The sequence below is a fragment of the Haliotis rubra genome, unplaced genomic scaffold, assembly GCF_003918875.1.
Source record: "Haliotis rubra isolate DU_JTF1 unplaced genomic scaffold, ASM391887v1 Scf15, whole genome shotgun sequence".
NCBI lineage: Eukaryota > Metazoa > Mollusca > Gastropoda > Lepetellida > Haliotidae > Haliotis > Haliotis rubra.
Window position 1 is genome coordinate 1 of NW_025765447.1, and position 21,282 is coordinate 21,282.

Below are 21,282 nucleotides of genomic sequence, written 5' to 3' on the forward strand. Positions count from 1 at the left end.
AAGTCGAACTTGTTGCCATGGAATGACAAAAATATTTTATTCAAATTCCCAAAACTACCAAAAGGCACCAGTACACCACCAGATCTATCTATGTGCCAAAGTTTGGTGAAGAAATAGTGAATGGTTTTTAGAGTTCTGCTCGGAAAAGAGCACTACCACCAATTTCAGTCTAAGTCAAACTTGTTGCCATGGAAACGCCAACAATATTTAATTCAGAATTCCAAAACTACCAAAGGCACCATAGACCACCAGATCCATGTATGTGCCAAGAAGTTTGGTCTCGAAGAAATAGTGAACGGTTTAATGTGCACGGACGGACGGAGTCATTTAATACCCGCAAAAGACGTTTGCGGGATAATAATAATTCCTAACTAGCTAATTTCATCTTGCTAAAGTTAAGACTGTAGAGGGACAGGAATATATAGAAAGTAAACAAGTTGTGTCGTGTTCAAGAGTAGAACGAGCTGTAAGCTCTTGAAGATAAAGTTCCGACAAGCCGGTAAGCACTGTAAATGGTACTGTATAAAGTTATGACTTATCCTTGCATGCACGCACCAACACGCGCACACCTGCATGTACACAGATGCATCGCTATATGCATGTGCGTGCGTTTTTGGAAGCTATATAACGCCATTTTCTCCTCATATAAATTAAAGCCACATTGAGACATACCGAGTCTATGTTCTGGTTCGCCAGAGACGAGAATATTTTATCAGTATCTCCCACAAGAAACAAAACAAATCCTTATGTATCAAGTGGATATTTATATGGATTGACATGACCCATATCCCTCGAAGGTTGAGCATACCAACAACATTCTGTAAAGTTACCCGAGTGTTCACAGAACCTTAACGTTTTGACAGAAATATTTTCAGTCTAAATACATTGTACTTGTATGTATTTAAATAGGACATATTGAAAAATAAACTTCGGACAATATTTGGGTTGGAAGTAAAGAAATAAAGTGTAGCATCTTGCCTAAATAGAGTTTCAAAATAAAAACTATGTTATACGTAGCAAATTAGGAATGTGTGTCATGTCGTAATGACATAAGATTGATCGCATGAATTCACTACATAGATCTACTTCGCTTTCTGAGCTGCTGTCGGTACTGTTTCAGCTAACCTTGGGCTAAGGTTGATATGTGCGAATATATGTAATGTCATTGAGCGAAAAGTTAACATTTGTATTGTTATTATTGTCTAGTGACGCTGTGGCGAACGCCTGTTTTCTCCTCAACACTGCACTGAAGAAGCGAGTCAACTCCCCACTATGACGTCAGGTCATGTGAGGTGAACACTACTCATTAATTCTCGGTAGTTTCCGGAACACGAGTACTATTTTATTAAAAAATAACAACATTGTTTGCTATAAATATTGACTTTAGAAAAACAAATATTCTCAAGTTTTCATATGCCTTCTAAATGACTTGATTTCCGATTTTGTATGTATATCCCCTTTAAAGTAAGTGGTTTTGGAACTAAGGAAGCGTAGTAATGTCTAAAATGTAATTAAAAAATGAACAAAAAAACCAAAACGGACTCAAACAGAACATTACCATAGGGAATGTCGCGGCTAAGTGTAAGAAACAGCAAGAAACAACACGATGCTGTAAACAGATCTGACTTCTCAGAAACGAAAGTACAGCCTGAAGTAAACGAGTGGTTGACAGTATGAGCACGGGTCCACATAAATGATACAACTGTTTATAATCACTTCGTAACTATTACCCAACCGGTCTACCACAAGTATCGCGATTTGAGGGCCAGTTCCTTCAACAGATCCCAAAGGAAAATTATTAACTGAAATCAGATACTTATAAAACACCGATTGGAATTAAATCTGGTAGATTCCAGTATTTAACTAACATCAAACATTTTAACGTATTCCTGCCGACTCTTAAGAGTCCAATTAAGTCTCAAAATGAGTTACCAAACTCTACTTAGAGCGTTCATACGAAATACGAACCGATCTATTTGAAGAATTATTTTGTCTTCAAGCCCAATTAAAAACTACTTCAAGGGGGATAACCGCTACAAGATCTACAGGTGGGGTTTGATTTCCGAAGACGACCACCTGTGTCCAAGTCGGGGATTCCCCAGCCGATCAATCTCCCCAAGCGGAAACAGAGGCGCCCTCTTGTGAGCAGCACGTGCTAATTACGCCAGGGACTTACAACTAGTTCTTTCTTTCATGTATCCCCAAGGTCGACAGGGGTGAAGGGATCGATCTCGGAAGACGATGAAAGTTTAGAATCCATTTACATAGATATTTGTGTTAGCCTTTGGGCTATATAGCTCGGGATTACAAAGGTGCATCGACAAGAGTGTAGACAGTTTTTCTCGATCTCACCACCCCAAGCGATTTCCGAACTACCTGTCCAGAGTGTAGAATGAATAACCACGATTTGTAGATATTCCGGGCGCCATCTGTTTGGCGTCGTCGCATGCCAAAACAGCGGACAGTGCAGCGGGGAACCTTCAATTGCAGAACCGAAATAAACATATATGTAGCTATGTCTCATGTACTTAATTCGACGAGGTATGAATCACACACTTTCTTCTGTAGACATACCTTATGATTATGGAATATGGTTTCTGGGATATTTGTTCATTAACCAAGGATAATTCTTTGAGACATCTGAACTTGTTTTAGTAAATGGCCTCTTGTTATTGGTAAAATGACATCTTGTTATCAGTTGAGCGAATTTCCAATACAACCACAGGTGTTACCTCAAGTTTGTTTTTTGTTGTTTGCTAAGCAACGATTATCTTATGGCATCATTGATATTGATGTAATGTCTGGCTATAACTGATTCAGAGGGTTATGTCAATATACTCCAGACATATTCAAGCAATATTGCGGGGTCCTGGATATTATGGAACCTTGGACTTCATCAGCAATGAATGAATGAATGAGAAAAAGCATAATATTATTTCGATCGCTCTTGCATTCATCGACATCAGTAATGCTCAGCTATCTCAAACTCCGTTTTTACGAACGGACCTTCATCTCGATACCTGTTATTACGAACGTACATTATCTCGATACGTGTTAATAGGAACATACCTTTATCTCGATAGCTGCTATTATGAACGTACCTTTATCGCGATACCTGCTATTACGAACGTACCTTTATTTCGATGCCTGTTATTACGAACGTACCATTATCTCGATACCTGTTATTACGAACGTACCGTTATCACGAACCTGCAATTAGGAATGTACCGATATTATTCCAGCCATATGACGGTGAGCTTTAAATAAATACGCCTAATCCAGTGATTGATATCACAAACAAATACCGTTGCCATAAACTAACGATCAACCAAGGCACCGAATCGTACTTGCCTCTTTTTACCTTGCCTCTGTTCGAATTCGAATCCGAATCAAGAGGACAATCGTTATGGTGACCGTCACCGTCACCGTCATCGCTATTGTTGTTGGTGTAGTTGGTTCCGTTAAAGACGATGTGGAATGTGGTAGACAGACATTAACAGACAGATCACTCCTGTCTGGAAATTCAATTCCGTTATCTTCACCCCGTTCCAAAATAAACACATTATTGGTTATCTGTTATACTAATCCACGAGGCAGCTTGGCGCTTTCACAGACACATGGAATCCAGCTTATAAGCGTCTTCGCGTTTAACAGAGACGTGGCTCACAGCGCAAGCTGTTATTGTGAGCTATAGTAGACTGAATATAGTTTTACGCCGCTCTGAGCACTATTCCAACAAAAGCACCGAGAGGTACTCCAAAATATGTATTTGGACGGTGTACTCATGGCGAAATAACGCTTAACCTCAAGGTTACGTACACGCGTCATGTAACACCGAAAGTGGCATCAGTTCTTATGTTTAATTTAAGGTTATCATGCAATCTTTACAAATTCTAACATTGCTACAAATTCCTCTCTTTCTTATCATTTTGTATATTGGTGCTTAAATTGGCAGCGAAAGTATTCTGATAATTTCAATATTTCAATATAGAATAACAATTTAACGAGTCGTCTAACGTCGCCGTCAGCAGTACTTCAACTATGAGATGGCGTCTAAGTATTCGAGTCTGGACCAGACAATCCAGTGATTGACATTATGAGCATTAATCTACACAACTGGGATACGATGACGTGTCAACCAAGTCAGCGAGCGTGACACCCGATCCCGTTTGTCGCCTCTTACGACAAGCATGGGTTACTTAAGTCCAAGTCTAACCCGGATCTTCACCAGTCTGAAGGAACGACCTGATACAGGTACCACAAGACAGTGAACCATTTTGGTGACACCACAAGCACGGCATGGTACTGACAAACCCAGAAACGGAAGCGTGGCAAATTGGGATTCGCGCCCAAAGTAATGAGTTTCCGGCGTGCCCAAGGGAGGTAACTCGTCATGGCGAATTAAGTCGTCATGGCGAATTGCGGCACGTTGACGAGCCCACCAGGTTTACTCACACTGCCCTGCCAAACTGACCACGTAACTCCACTGACATGAGACATTCAGACTGTAATGGTCACTGCTTTCATCTCTCACTCGGACAAAGCGAAGGCGAAATGTCAGTAAAAAGATGTCTTAACCGACCTCAAGAAGAAAGCACGGCACACTAAAGCTTCGTACGTTGACCTTCAGTGACATACAGTGCGGGCAAATCTTGTTTCCTGTGAATTGTTTCCGCCGACTCCACGTTTTTCATCTTTGACTTGGAGGGTTCACGCCGAAGTATTTACCGACGAGTCTAAATCTGTCAGCATCACCAAACTGACATATGTGTCCCAGGCGTCGATCAAACAATCACGTGGTACGAGACACATGTCACGTGGTGCAATGGCGATAGTCAAGGCTGTCAAACATTTTGAAACTTGTGACACCTGTCAACATGTCTTGTCAAAACACCAGCGGTTACTGCAGATCAAGTGTGGTGCGCGAGAGATTACATTCATGCAACAGCTACTGCGAATGCACGTGCAGTCCGTGCTTGTCATGCGACAAAATGTACCGGGCGAGGAGACATGTTGCCTCAGCCTGACATCGAATACCGAAGTTGCAAACCGTTACTCGCGATATCAGTCACTGCTTTGAAAGGATTACAGCGTCGAGGATAGTCTGTCTCACAGTCCCTGAACCACATTATTTTCCCTACAGCCTAGCCCTCCCTACAATGTAGTCTGTCTCACAGTCCCTGAACCACATTATTTTCCCTACAGCCTAGCCCTCCCTGCAATGTAGTCTGTCTCACAGTCCCTGAACCACATTATTTTCCCTACAGCCTAGCCCTCCCTGCAATGTAGTCTGTCTCACAGTCCCTGAACCACGTTATTTTCCCTACAGCCTAGCCCTCCCTACAATGTAGTCTGTCTCACAGTCCCTGAACCACGTTATTTTCCCTACAGCCTGGCCCTCCTGCAATGTAGTCTGTCTCACAGTCCCTGAACCACATTATTTTCCCTACAGCCTAGCCCTCCCTACAATGTAGTCTGTCTCACAGTCCCTGAACCACATTATTTCCCCTACAGCCTGGCCCTCCCTGCAATGTAGTCTGTCTCACAGTCCCTGAACCACGTTATTTTCCCTACAGCCTGGCCCTCCCTACAATGTAGTCTGTCTCACAGTCCCTGAACCACATTATTTCCCCTACAGCCTGGCCCTCCTACAATGTAGTCTGTCTCACAGTCCCTGAACCACATTATTTCCCCTACAGCCTGGCCCTCCCTACAATGTAGTCTGTCTCACAGTCCCTGAACCACATTATTTCCCTACAGCCTGGCCCTCCCTACAATGTAGTCTGTCTCACAGTCCCTGAACCACATTATTTTCCCTACAGCCTAGCCCTCCCTGCACAATGCTAAAACTCTAAATGAAACAAGTCTAGATTTCTTCAGGTTCTGAATCCCCCATCTCACTGGGGCCACTTCTCAACTTAAATGGGTTTACTTGTTACTATCAAAAATATATACATGCATATTAGGGACTAAGTGGTGACTGTGTTCGTTCCCCTTTTGAAAACTCTTGAAGCAAGAAATACCACATATCTGAAACACTATGATAGGCTCAAAATTGTAGCCCTTAAGCCGAATTTATGAAATTATATATTTCTTGTCAACCGTCTGATGTCCGCTACGTGTGTTCTTTCAAAGACACACCGGTTGTGATTATTGATTTGCAATGTGTCATCGGATGTCGACAATCCATTCCAGCTGAATCCGTCATTGTTCGCGAATTAAATTATCGTGTTCTACACAAATGAAATAACAGATATAAAAAGCAGTAACTGACAGCATGAAATTTCAGTTTTGTATTTTAATTAATGCTTTCACGCGACCTCATACGGTACGGCTGATATGATACGGCGATGGTTCTGAATACGATGAATGTTTCAGTAAGCGACGACTTGAACTTCAGAGCCATGTTCAACAGTATTATATATATATCTTGGCGTTTCATCTTGGATTTGAAATTCTCTAATCTACCATAAAGTGTTGAAAGTAAAGCCCTGATGATGTTCACTATATTCTCAGCTCCCTAAGAAATATACAACCCAACCTAGAAGGCTGAGTGCAGCGTTCGAAATACCTCTCTGCACGACCGCCCGGGACGGGTTATTTTCAAGACTGCCAGATTCTCAAATTAACCTCCCCGACGGTCGGGTTAAAATTTAGACATGTATATCAAGATATTCATCATTTTTCAGGAAAATAATCATTCTTAACTCACTCACAAATGTGAAATTAACAGTTAATTCTTTTCTTGAATTGGCATGAGTTTTTTCAATATTTTAATTCAATAACACTAAGTAAATACTAAGCATTTTTTGTGGGCAAGTACGTTTTGGTCAGGGCTGGCAAGTTTTACATCTAACCAAACCTGTGGTCTGGCTGACAGTTTTGAGAGAGCGTCATATCCTGCTAAGAGTCATCCTACCGGGTACCCACGCACTGCTTGTTGAAGCAGCACAAAGACCTTGGGCGAACGTATTGTTCAGAATGCGGCGAAAAGAACTCTCAAGTCCAGTCCTGAAAACTGACGCCCATCCCACTCTTCATTCACCTGGTTTGTGTCCTGTGCACTATACACAAGACGTAACATCTCTTTAACAGTGAAACACACACTGAACACTTATTAGTGAATAAAAGGAACGGATGTGTGCACTGCAACTGCGAACGAACGACCATGAGACAAACTAAAGGTCATGGTCATATTAAATATATATGTCAATATGTGATATCTATATGAAATACAATAATCGTACAGCATTATTGCATTTCCCTCGACGGAGCCTATATTCCTCCATTTAAAAATAGATACTGCCTACATTAACAATTTAACAGTGCTACGGAAATCTATTTGCATATTTAGCCAACATTTGGGTAAGAGGTCCTCTGTCTGCAAGGTCATCTGAGGTCATATCTCGACAATCAATAGATATTCACTCGTTGTCCCACGTTTACCATGCATCGTAGTTGCTTAACATTCAATACAGTGTGAGCATGCCGGTCCAGAGGGAGATCTAGTCCACGCATCATCATTCCGTCATTAATTAATCGCTTGGCTTCATTGATGTAATTTTAATTTGTGAATGAAATATGATCCGAAGTCCGACGCTACAGTAAGCCAAGATTATAACCAACTCAAAAAGTCCACTAATTTAGCTCGTTAGAATCGTAGTTCCTTGAACACACGCTAAAATATTCAACCAAAGGCAGTTCGTTACATGAGTCCGTTCGTTTTAAACGCAGTATTCGGTGTACTTCTAGATAGACCTGAAGAGAACGAATGCTTAGTTCATAAAACGGAGAACTGAATTGAAAACGTAGTATATGAGTAAAAATGTAATGGCCCATTTTTTTGTGTTTTCACGAACATCAGTCAAAATTCGTCTTGTTTTGAATCGTGTCATTTTAACACAGTTAAGATAAATTACCAAATTCATTAAAGCGAACCTGACGCACACAAATTAATCATCTTCACAATTTCTCACGCAAGGATGAAATTCCGAGCGACGGATCCCACAACAATGCCAATTATAATTCCATTAGTACGTAACACAATGAAAGAAGCGCAGTCAGGTTGTCGGCACTAACCGATACCAGTGCTAATGTGTAGAGACGCCTGACTTGAAACTCGCGAGCTTAGAATCAGAGCTATTATAGATCGTGTATAGCCAAGCGAGTCACGCGAATGTCGTGAGATTTCTGCCGTTGCAATCTGTCATTCTTGAGCGTTCTTGTAATATGGGAACCAGAATGTTTTAAGCAGGCGTTTATTTAGACGAAAGCAGCAATCAATGATAACAAATTGTGAGGCAGGCCGATTATGGCGGAGTCTTTTTCCGAAATTAGTCAGAATTTACAACCGAGAGCATCAATTGTGTCATTTATGTTCAACATCCCTCTGCATCTTAACTGTTCCGGAATAACAATCAGCTTCAAATCCGCCAACGCGAGTGCGATACATCAAAACACGGTTTATTTTTAACCTTGACGTCATGTCAACGCTGGCGATCGATTTCATATCAAAACACACGGCGAGGAAATCAAAACATAAACATCGTGAAGCACGTGCGATCAGTGACGCATCGATTCCAACTGAAATGTAAACCGCGGGGTGTAAACAAGCCGTTATTTATGTCGACACGTATTTCTGATGTTTGTGCAGCTGTCTAATTAAACGTAATTACATTTATGTGACCATAAATACCATCTTAATAAGTCTAAACTAGATTTGAACCAGACTTCCTATCGTAGTGCTGTCAATTAAAAATGACCGGTTCCTTTTGTATGGGGATATATACATACACCGAAATCAATAGAAAGACAGCCTACTCTTGGTAAAAGAATGCGGAGGTTCAAGCAGCCCCAAACGAAGACTGGCGTGGGTTAGACATGCTCTGGGGAGCAGTGCTCGGGGTGCTATTTTTATCCTGTTCGTGAATGAGCGCGGTTTAAATGGAAAATGAGAGCGATGCAGGGGGTCTTCGAGGTTTCGGATAACATCAAGTAGTTCCACCTACCTTCTTGTTGTAGAAGCCGATGGTAAAATCAGAAATCTCAGTCAGGGCTGTGGTGCGTTGTTAGTTAATTCCTTAATTAGGTCACAAAGAAGTAAATGACTTGTAAAATACTAAGTCCGTCAACTTGTTCAAATGCCACGAAATTAACTATAGGTTACGTTGACTGATGACGATTCACCCTGTGAACGATTTCCGCAATATAAACAGCGTCTGTGTTACATCCTTTATAGAGGTTAGCGATGACGGGGTAGGGATGCGCATCCCCAAACACAGCATCATCAACACAGTTTGTGAGCAACAGGTTACACGACAGTGTCAATAGACGCGAGTCCTCATTCGCGATGTCAGCTCGACTTGGCGTTACAGTCACGAGACACAGTCCGCTAGGTTTTATCTCGGATTTACCGAGACGATATTCACTGACTGCCCTCGATCGCGTGCCATGAACGCTGAAGCATTGCACATGCCAACAAATAGCGTCTGTGTGCGTCGCCTCTCCACTCGCGTAAACGACACATTTCATTGGGTTCTTGTGTGTGGAATCACAGGCGTATCGAGTTCGGCTGCGTTCGGGAGCGCCGCTTCCGTGTCGCTGGTTTGGGTTCATTCACCTAGGATTGGTTCTCGGAGTTCCTTCTTGAATTGAGAACGCTGAGTGGGGCTACCTTCAACTGACTGACTGAGTTTTAGTTTCACGCCGCTTTTAGCAATATTCCAGCAACATCACGGCGGGGGACACCAGAAATGGGCTTCACACATTGTACCCATGTGGGGATTCGAACCCTGGTCTTCGGCGTGACGAGCCAAAGCTTTAACCACTAGGCTACCCCACCGCTCCGGCTACCTTCAAGTAATGTTTGACTAATAGTATGAAAAGTCCTTTGTTAAGTACCTCTACCTCAGAAAATGAGTTTATCGTGTTCTTGTTTTTAACCGTTCACGGGTGCATCTAGACTAACGCTTTGTCTTTGAGTTTATACTCTTATTTAAATTGAAAAGGATCACCAGTGAACCTGGGGAAATCTAGACTTGTTTCATTCAGGGCTTTTGCATTGCTCATCGTTTTCAGGCCCCAGCGGCCCCGGACAAAACATGATCTTCCCACTTTCTCTATTGGACACTGTGAAATGACACCAAGTTCTCAAGTCCGGAATCTTGGTGTAGTATTTGACTCATCTCTCTGCATGGAACCACATGTCAACAGTGTTTGTAGCAGCGCTTATTTCCACATTCGGAATATCGGCCTGATCCGCACGTACCTTGATGAGAAGACAACGAGTGCTGTGGTACAGGCGTATGTAACATCATACATTGATTACTGCAACTGGTTGCTTAGTCTCTCACGGTCCATGAACCACATCATTTTCCCTACTGCCAAGCCTCTCTGCAGTGCTAAAGCCCTTAATAAAGCAAGTCTAGATTTCCTCTAAATCTATGGTCTCCTTATGGCTCCTTTTCAATTTAAATGGGCTTGTTTGTTACTATCAAAATTATATATATTCAGAGACTAAGCGTTAGTCTACTCGTTGATCAGTGGTCTTCCAAGTCACGTGCTTCACAAGCTACAGAAGTCCAGATTTTAGCCGCAAGATTGATCAGCAGAACAAAGAAGATGGAACACATTACCCCTGTCATGGAAAATCTCCACTGGCTCCAATACAAAGTATTGCTTCTTGTTTTCAAATGCGTCCATGGACTGGCTTCAGAGTATCTTTCACAACTTGTAAAACCCTATGTTCCAACTCGATCTCTTCCCTCCAGTGACAAATCTCTAGTGCAAATTCAATGTACAAGAACAAAGTCTTTTGGTGACCGAGCATTCTCTTTAAATGGTCCCAAACTCTGGAAAAATCTACCACAAGAACTTCGATCACTGACTGAACTTGAACCTCGGATCGATCATCGACCGTCAGCTCTCCTTTCCACTAGAGAAATATCGTTGTTCATACCTATTAAGCGATCGCATATTTATTCATTTTTAAAAATATTTCTAATTGACTTTTAGAACTGTCTTGCTGTCTTCAGACATGAAAGACAACGTCTGACATAACTGACGTAACTGCTTTCCATTCAAGTTCATCTGAGTCACCCGTAAGCCCCGTTTTTGTAACATAGGCCAATGGGGTTCAGCTTACTCAAAAACTCAAATAGAGGTCGAATTGGTACGTTTTCATTTTTAAGTTTTGCGTGTGTGTTATATATTTCGATATATGTTTTACTTGAAGCCAATGCTTCGGTGCATGTATTAGCTCTAGAAATCCCACAGTTATCCAAATAGGATTGTATCGTCTAAGCAACCATAACTGATCTAATGAGCCATTCGCAGTTTCACTGTGCTAGAGTTGGTACTTAGACGTGCATGGCTTAATCTTTGAGACAAGCATATGATTACTGGTAGGATCAACCAGATAAGCGTCTAAGACCATTATATGAAAATGGTTCCATTATATCCCAGTTGCGTAGATCGATGTTCATGATGTCAATCACTGGTCCGTGTGGTCCTGACTCCATAGCTTACAGACAGCAGTCATATAGCTCTTATATTGTTTGGCCCAGTTTATATCGATTCATTACGTGGATACACGAAACCGATCCAAATAAACATATTTCGATACAATTCACCATTAATTTGTGAAATCGTTACAGCCTCAGAACAGTGTGCGAAATAGTTTCCAAATTTTGCTAGTCAGTCGGACTAGCTATGCCTTAATGTTACTAGCCAACAGAATAATACACTAGTCCGAAATTTGAAAGTAGACACGAGTTTCATCATTAAGCTACTAACATGATGATTCTTTTTATCAGGCCACAAACCTGCATGATTTAAAAGTGTGTTATAACTTAATAAGACGGAGAGTGATATATTTACGAAATGACCCCTTGAAAACTCACTAGCCAGTCGGGCCAGTGACTGTGGAAATTTACTGGCCCGACTGTATTTTTACTAGCCACAGGCTAGCGGGCCAGTGGCTATTTCGCACACTGCCTCAGAACATTCACCACATCCGGAATACTCTGGTGATACAGAAAGGCGGAATAGTGTTCTTGATTACTGTCGTCTGAAACATTCGCCCAAACACAGTCGCGGTGTAAGGGAATTAACTCCGTACAGCGAAGCCAGGCCCTACAGCTGCTCAGAAGGTTGTTGTAAACCCGATTGTCGATATTCCTCGCCTCTGAGAAACTCTAGAGCAGGTTATGTAGGAAAGCGTGTAGTGGGCCGTCTCCCGCTGATTTACCACTCGGGGAATAATCACTCGCTTTCATCATAAAACACAATCCCGCGGTAAGGTGACGAGTATTGAATCGGGAAACGTACTGTTTGCATCACGATCGGTAAGCGAGACATGCGGTGGTGGAGTCGACAGCGTTTAGACGTAAGCTGTGACATTTTGTCATTAGACCAGGATCAAACGAAACCATTTGCAGATTACACAGACATCAAAGTGTTTAATGGCCAATGAACTGCCCCGCGAAAACGGGAATTTATTTGACATAAAGAGCTACTTGGCACCGTTTGATTGACACATGTGACTTGCAGGAATCTGCTTTTGGTAATTTGTAGATATGGAGAAGCACTGCTTCGTATTAATGATACAGTTTGATGCGGAATTTGTACACTTATTGCCCCTTATGTTTCTGGTCGATCGTTCGCGTCCAACAGCCTTTCATTTCGTAATCGAAATGTACTGGGTTAGTTCTCTATGGTAATGGTCAGGGCAGATTACCCAATTTGAGGGGATTAATGGGGGTTGTTACTTCGTTGGATTGACAGGACTGCTTATAAAATGGTAATAGATCTTCCCACAAGGAACCTGTTTTCTGTGTCTGGGAGTAATGACTGGATGGCCATGCTCTTGATACTCGATGAAAGTGGAAGTGTGTCTCTGCAAGAACGTTTGAAGATTGTCAACCCTTTCCGTGTTGCAGTCGTTACTGGGTCTTGTAAAACCTTGTTTAATCAGCTTTCGGAAAGGCATTCAAAACCTTTTAAGGTAGACAGGACATGTCCAAATCTAACACATCAGTTACCAAAATTATGTTCGATGTAATTCCCTAGTTTATCCTTTACCTGGTGGGGTAGCCTAAAGTGGTTGAAACGTCCACTCGTCACGCCGAAGACCCGAGTTCGATTCCCCACATGGGTACAATGTGTGAAGCCATTTTCTGGTGTCCCCGGCCGTTATGTTGCTTGAATACTTCTAAAAGCGGCGTAAAACCATACTCACTCAATCTTTTACCGGAAAAACGTTTGACTTGCCTTTCCTTGTGTTTGCGACGCTGTCTCCGGCCGCGACGGGAGTGAGTTTAGTTTTATGCCGCTTTTAGCGACATTCGAGCAATATCAATGCTTTGGACTCGAGAAATGGGCTTCACACATTGTACCCATTAGAGGAATCGAATCCAGGTCTTCGACATGATGAGCGAACGCTTTAACCACTAGGCTACCCGACCGCGACGGGCAGGATATGTCCACATTTTCAAGAACATCTGGTGTGATCACCAACAGTTGCATACCCGTGAAGATCTGGGTTAGAATATTGATCTTCAGTAACCCATGCTTGTCGTAAGAGGCGACTACCGGGATCGGGTGGTCAGGCTAGCTGACTTGGTAGAGTCATCGGTTCCCAATTGCGCAGGTCGATTCTCATGCTGTTGATGACTGGATTGTCTGGTCCAGACTCGATTATTCACAGACCGCCGACATATAGCTGGAATATTGTTGAGTGCGGCGTAAAACTAAACTCACTCACTCACTAACTGTTGCAAGGATATATTAGACGTTTAACAATTTGGTGAAACCGTGAAACCCGTGTTGACAATCCAACGATCATAATCGAGCCTGAATGAGTTTCACCCCTGATGGTTGGTTTCACAATAGTTCTAAAACGCCTTTGACATTCCACCTTAACATTGGGCTTTCGAAAACAAATGTTATATTTGGGATTACACTTCTCAGCAAAGCACAGATTCTAGTGCATTTACGAGTTGGTTCCACTCCGGGATTCGAACTCTCAATTTCATCTAATCGGCGGTGCATGATATTGACATGAAGTTTGTTTTGAAGATCAAAATACCATTAGACCTCCTGCTTGTGTTTGGTTAATGGACCTGGGAAATTAAAAAAAGATTTCAGTCTCTGTATTTCAGTTCAGTCTCTGTATACCATTTAACATAGCCTTCTGTTCTAGGTGAACACAAGTGGTTGGGTGGCCTAGTGGTTAAGCGTTCGCTCATCCCGCCGAAGACCGAGGTCCGATTCTCAAAAGGAGCAAAATGTTGATCCCATGTCCGAGATCAGTCATGATTTGACGGAATATTGCTAAAACGGCCTAAAGCAATATACATTCCCTCTGTTGTTTTCTGTAGAGCTTCCTCGGTAATGGCGTTCGTAGTTATGATTCCCCATAGGGAAAATTAATAGTAAAAGTTCATGGGAATCAAATTCCACGTGCACAGGACATGACTGACACCGGGGACGTTTTTTATTAATTTGTTTATTTCACAGTGCCGACCTGCAAATATTTCACAAATGTTTCAATACAAATTAAATTGTGTTGACAGTCGTTTTTGCTACCGGCGCAGCAATTTTCGTAATGAACAAACTTCAACGAAGGTCGATAGAAGAAAATAACTCTTTCATGTTTTCTTTCATGTATATTTTTTTTCTTAATTTCAATCGACCAATAATACTCTAAGTGATCACTTTAAGAAAAAAACCGTATTTTTTTCAATTTATTTTCAACCACCTATGGAATTTTAAAAAGGAAACGATGGCAAAAGATTTATATTCTGCCGGTGTAGAAGATTAAAGGAGATTAAATTGGCAAAAAAAGGTTTAGTTTGGCATCTGTTATGGACAGGTGGTGATGTATTTTATACCAAAGACACTTTTGTTCTTAATATCCTGTACCCTTTGGACTATTACTATAATACAAGCAAAATGAACTGCTTCCATATATCAGCTGAAGCCTTAACGGTCTGAATGTACACTACCGGACAGAAAGAACACACCCATATTTGGTTGTGCATATACTGACTGACTGAGTTTGGGTTTTAACGCCGCTGTTACCAATATTCCAGCATCATCACGGCGGGGAACACCAGAAATGGGCTTCACACATTGTGCCCATGTGGGGATTCGAACCCGGGTCTTCGGCGTGACGAGCCAACGCTTTAACCACTAGGCTACCCCACCGCCCCAAGGTTGTGCATATAACCGGTAGTTATTGGGCTGTGGTTTTCAACCATCTACAGGAAGGGGCGACCGATGTTAGAGAAAGGGACAAGTGATATTAGGATACGGAAAAGGGCGAGTGGTGAAAGGTTGCAAGAAGGGACAAGTGATATTAGGATACGGAAAAGGGCGAGGTTGGTGACAGGTTGGATACAAAAGGGCGAGTGGTGAAAGGTTGCAGGACAAGTGATATTAGGATACGGAAAAGGGCGAGTGGTGACAGGTTGCAAGAAGGGACAAGTGATATTAGGATACGGAAAAGGGCGAGTGGTGAAAGGTTGCAGGAAGGGACAAGTGATATTAGGATACGGAAAAGGGCGAGTGGTGACAGGTTGCAGGAAGGGACAAGTGATATTAGGATACGGAAAAGGGGCGAGTGGTGACAGGTTGCAGGAAGGTTGCATATTAGAATACGGACAAGTGATGAAAGGATACGGAAGGAGAGATATTAGGATGGGAAATGGACTAGGATGGGAAATGGGGAAGTGATGAGCGGAGGAGGATAGTATCGAGTGATGGAAGGTTAGGTAACGGTCCGAATGACCGAATGGTTCCGCATTGGTCACAGGAAAGGGCGGATGATCAAAAGTTATGGAAAGCGGCGAATGATCAAAGATAACAGAATGGGGCGAATGATCAAAGGTTAGGAAAGGGAATGGTAGTAAAATGTTACGGAAATCGGCAAAAATCTTACCCTGTATTTCAAATTGACTTGTTGTTTTTTTAAAGACGTTCCAAAGTGTTTAATGTTTAAAATCATGTATAGACTAAAGCTATTTTAAGTGGAATTTGTTTTCACATTGACGATAGACATGATATTTGATTGATGAACAGTCTTCACTCGAAATCATTAGTTTGTGTTGCACGTCCGATTAGTGTAAACAAATATCGCAGAATTCCAGCACATGAAGTGAAAACTTCGTCACGCATCTTTACAGACGAGAAATACAAAGATTTACCAAGACGAAACTGTACTTTGGCTTTACTGCTCAATAGACACATTCATACACGTCCTTATACTCTCAAATGCGTTTACGGTGGGCGCAGCATAGATGGCGAACCAGTCAAGTTGTCTTTGATACCATCCGGGCATGGACGGATATGATCTATGAACTGATTCGTGTGTGTTTGGTTTCAAAAACAAAGAACAAAACATGGAAGTCAGAGAATAATCAGCCCTTATTGCCGAAACAGATTCCATTTGGCGTAAAAGGGAAATACTGGAGGAAAGTATATTAATGGATCATTGAAAATCAGTGATCACACCAGGTGTTTGTGAATTAAGCACACACTAATAAATAACTGTCATTTTGCACGTACTACTGGAATAAACTGTAACAAATAACTGTGCATTATTTGATGTTATGCCATTTTCTAATGCAAAACGATAATAATATGATTTGTGTTTTCCTTAATCACTGTTTAACTGTCGACAGGATAATATCGAAATCTGTATGATTTTACACTAAGCATCGTGAAACGCCCATGAAGAGATGTGATGTCAAAATTCAGTTTACAAATTCAGTATCGTGTGTTCATCATTGGCGTTGATGCAGGCTTGATAACAACAGCACATAGACGACACTAAGCGATTGAAGAAAGCTTGGGGAATGTTGTTCCATGTTTGAACCAACGCTTGTCCCAATTCAGCTAACATCAATGGTTGATTCCGTACTTGACGTAAACGTCTCTCCATTTCATCCCAAGTGTGCTCGATAAGGGCATAGGTCCGTGAAAAAATCTGGCCAGGGGAGTACCGGAATGTTCTGCTGTCTCAGGAAATCTGTCACCACACGAGCGACATGTGGACGGGCATTATCTTGCTGAAGTTACCTCTCTGTCCTTGAATGAACGGCTGCACACGAGGCCCAATGATCTCATCCCTGTATCGCAGACCTGTCAGATTCTCACTGACAGTACAAGACCATACAATATCCGACCGTGTTATGTGCGTAAACTTAAGGTGTCCAAAAGCATGCAAAAAGTTAGTATGTTCAATGTGCACAAAGTGCACGTACCACGCGCGATGCGTAACATCAAATTTCATACAAAGTGCTTTACTACATGTTTAGTTAGGGTTATTTTTATAACTTTCAAATTTGCTTTTATTTTATGCAATTTTATGTCATGCACAGTTACTCTTTTCCGTTAGTATATAATGGGGCAATGCACGGTTTACGGTGATGGTCATGTTTAATCACCTCGATATTGCTTCCCGAGGTTATAGTTGACCAACTTGAGTAATTAAGGGAAAGCTGAATGCAGGTTACGGAAAGGGGCGAGAGTTGAAGAAAAGCCCGGGGTATTCGGAATGAAATTAGCCGAGAGGCCCCGAGCGCAAATGAGAGGCTCAACAACACGTGTGATAAGGAGCGTATTATATTCATAACATCTGGGGACTATGAATTTTACTGAGGAACATCGTTTTCTGTCACTGTTTCAAGATATACATTGTATTTATCTGAAAGCACTAACGAATGGTTTTGGGGGTCTACTTTAAGAACAGACCTTCCCACAACCACAAATTGCATGAACAAGAACGACTAGTTCACGCAAGTGGCACGAAGATTATGCGTAGCAGAAGTTTTGAACATTTCAAAATTTTCTTTGCACCCTGGTACGCAGCCCCGCACAGGTTATGCACATTTCACACCAGTCTACGCTGAATTTACTCACTGACACGCAAATTGCGTAGCAGTGCGGGAACAACATTCGTGCAAGTGCGAGGGTGGCTTAAACCGTGCTTGTCGTAAGATGCGACTAACGGGATCGGGTGGTGAGGCTCGCTGGCTTGGTCCATACATATCATCGTATCCCAATTGCGTAGTGAGTGAGTGAGTGAGTTTTGCGCTGCATTCAGCAATATTCCAGCAATATGATGGCAATCTGTAAATAATCGATTCTGGACCAGACAATCCAGTGATCAACAACATGAGCATCGATCTACGCAATTCGGATACGATGACAAGTGCCAACCAAGTCAGCGAGCCTGACCACCCGATCCCGTTAGTCGCCTCTTACGACAAGCATGGGTTGCTGAAGATCAAATCTAATATGAGAGTGACACAATAAAGCTCATACAAGAGGGGAGGTGGGGTAGCCTGGTGGGTAAAGCGTTCGCTCGTCACGCCGAAGGCCCGGGTTCGATTCCCACATGGGTACAATGTGTGAAACCCATTTCTGGTGTCCCCCGCCGTGATATTGCTTGAATACTGCTAAAAGCGGCGTAAAATCCAACTCTCACTCACTCACTCATGCAAGATGGCCGCCAGAATCCTGTATTTCTCAGAAAAACTTGATTTCAGAATTTGCTCTACCAGTTTCACTATGTCGACAACCTCATTGTAAGTCATGCTGTTCAGAACACTAGGCAAGTTCGATCGGTTTGTGTTACCAAGTTTGTAAGCAATTTGTGGGTTTCACCAAAGTGGACAAAAAATCTGTGACCAGCATCACTCCGAGTGCAACCTTCCTTGGCACATCAAGCTAAAGGGAGATGGCTTACTGAAATACCGTTAACATCAGCGTTAAACCAAACCTCTCCTCCGTTAAAAACCGGACAATCATGAAACACATAAAAACATGGATTTTTCAACCGGACAGAACCAAACTTTATCGATCGCTCTTAAAGTAAATCGTTCACATGGCATGTTTTCAATGAACTAAAGGATAATAAGGAACGTGTTTTAACTTCATCGCCTAAATCATCGAAAGTGTGAAGTCAGGATTTGAGGTTTCAACTTACCGAACTCGAAAAAGCGTTTCATATTTCATGCCCGAGCGTCTCACGCTGTCTTATGTTTCAATTTGGTGTAAATTGAGTCCGCAAACAATACCGTAGAACTCTAGAGAGCGGAGCAGTTCTTTCTCCGCGCCAATAATCGCCAAATTGAATGGAAAACAATTTAATGTGCCACTGGGCTGGAACTCGGGGGGTATTTTATATCCGAAGATTTCATTTTCAGTCCGGACGAATGACCCATGGGGGAGATTGTACTTAATTCCTGAATAGGATCTGTGGTAGTTCTTTGTAGTAAATAGTCTGATTTTCATAATTACAGCAACTTCACGGTGATTACTTACATCTGATAACGAGCGTTAGGAATATAAAGTGGATGATATGTCTTCACATCGCAACAAATCAAGGGTATTGTCTCTGAATAGCTGTCTCGTAAATCTGAGTTTAGATTGAAGTTGGACTGAGCGTTACTTAGTACACATGGACTTAGGACATTTTGAACAAATTGACTTTTAATATCTTCTTTAGAAAAAAAGAGAACTACCTTAACACAATATCGTTAATCTTGTCGACAATAGAAGTGACAAAACCATTTCCACACTCATAACAAGCATCTGCTAAAAGCAGAGTCGATCAGAGATACGGATAAGCTGCATATCTACGTAAATTACGCAAAGATTTATGTGACAATTCAATTCCTATTAAGTCTATTGCGTACAAGTACGCTTGAATTTTTGTAAATACTCAATAAATTTGATCTTACATGCTTACACACAAAAACAGATAAAGTACTGAGGTATATTGAGAGGTTCTATTTCAACACATGAACTTGAAAACTTGCAGTCTTTCTTATCGTTTCTCATATTACAGATCAAATATAAAAACTAGCATTTTTACAGTTAATGGAAAATGGCGAAATACTCGAATGAATTTGAGTGAGCTGGGTACAATTTATTTGGTTACTCAAAGGGATATTAGGATACCCAATTGAGATGAACACAAGCGAGTACATAACTCAATGACCCAAAAAGGGTCAATGATCTGTACATATAGCTGTGGGGTCGATTGTACAATTGTGACTGACTGAGTTTGGTTTTACGCCGCTTTTAGCAATATTCCAGCAACATCACGGCGGGGGACACCAGAAATGGGCTTCAGACATTGTACCCATGTGGGGATTCGAACCCGGGTCTTCGGCGTGACGAGCCAACGCTTTAACCGCTAGGCTACCCCACCGCCCCTGTACAATTGTGACTATATCATGAGTATTTATATGTTTCAGCAGTAGGTGTACGATGTTGTTTGTAAACAAATCGACTCTGGACCAGACACTCCAGTGATTGTCACCATTGTCACACGAAATGCATAAAAGGGTAACCTGGCTGCGCAAGATGGTTTGATTGGTGAACGTGAACAGAATGGCTATATACCAGTGTTCTAAGTGGAGGTAAAAGAATGAAAAACACTAAAGTACGGTTATAACGAACTCAGAAAATCGACCAATAATTTTATTTCACTATTACCGTAGTTCGTTATACGTGTTTCGAATAAAATATACGGAGACAAAGAAACAGTTCGTTTTTCTGTCAGTTTGATATACGGGTGTTCTGTATAACCATTGTTTACTGAAAGTATACTAAACAACAATAGAAACGCACCACCAATAAAATACGAAATATCCCCGTCAGACTGAAATGCACCCGTGATATCTGAGCATCGTCGGTGCATGTTTGTATGGTGCCATTCATATACTCTTGATGGATATTTGCCATACACGCCAACGGAATCTATGTCGGCGGATAATCGAGGCTTGGAATTCGATGACGTTGTATGTTTCAGTCGGTCACCTAACGGTACATACATGTACGACACGATATTAACTTGGTATTAACGATATAACCTGAGCCATGACATTCACATATAATTAGTGCAGTAGTCAAGATGCATCCCCCTCATCACATTTGAGGAAGCAGACAAAGAAAGGATTTTCAAGTTTGTAGCATCTTTGTGAAGAATATGTTGTGGCTATGAGATTGCATACACCCGTGTTTGATGGTTGCTAAAGGGAACAGGCCGAAAATGGTTATATACACATGGACAAAAGTATGGCAACTTATATTACTTTTAACCTGTTATTGACATCTATATTCATATCATTTGTTTATGTGATTATTTTGACCCCTCGGCGCACCATTCAATTTTAGAACGTGCACTTGCTTTCTGTTAAAGTCGAGCCTCAGGTGCAATACGTGTACCCGTCATTAAGCAAATATGAAGTTTCAGTAAGTGTTCGTACA

At 41.8% G+C, this 21,282-nt stretch overlaps 1 long non-coding RNA gene across 1 annotated transcript; it reads left to right on the forward strand.

Moving 5' to 3' along the window:
• Positions 1-1,601: 1,601 nt before the first annotated feature.
• LOC124270085 lies at positions 1,602-11,406 on the forward strand. Its single transcript, XR_006896674.1, has 4 exons — positions 1,602-1,611; positions 4,611-4,614; positions 8,218-8,224; positions 11,303-11,406. It is a non-coding gene; the product is annotated as an uncharacterized LOC124270085 (long non-coding RNA).
• Positions 11,407-21,282: the final 9,876 nt, after the last annotated feature.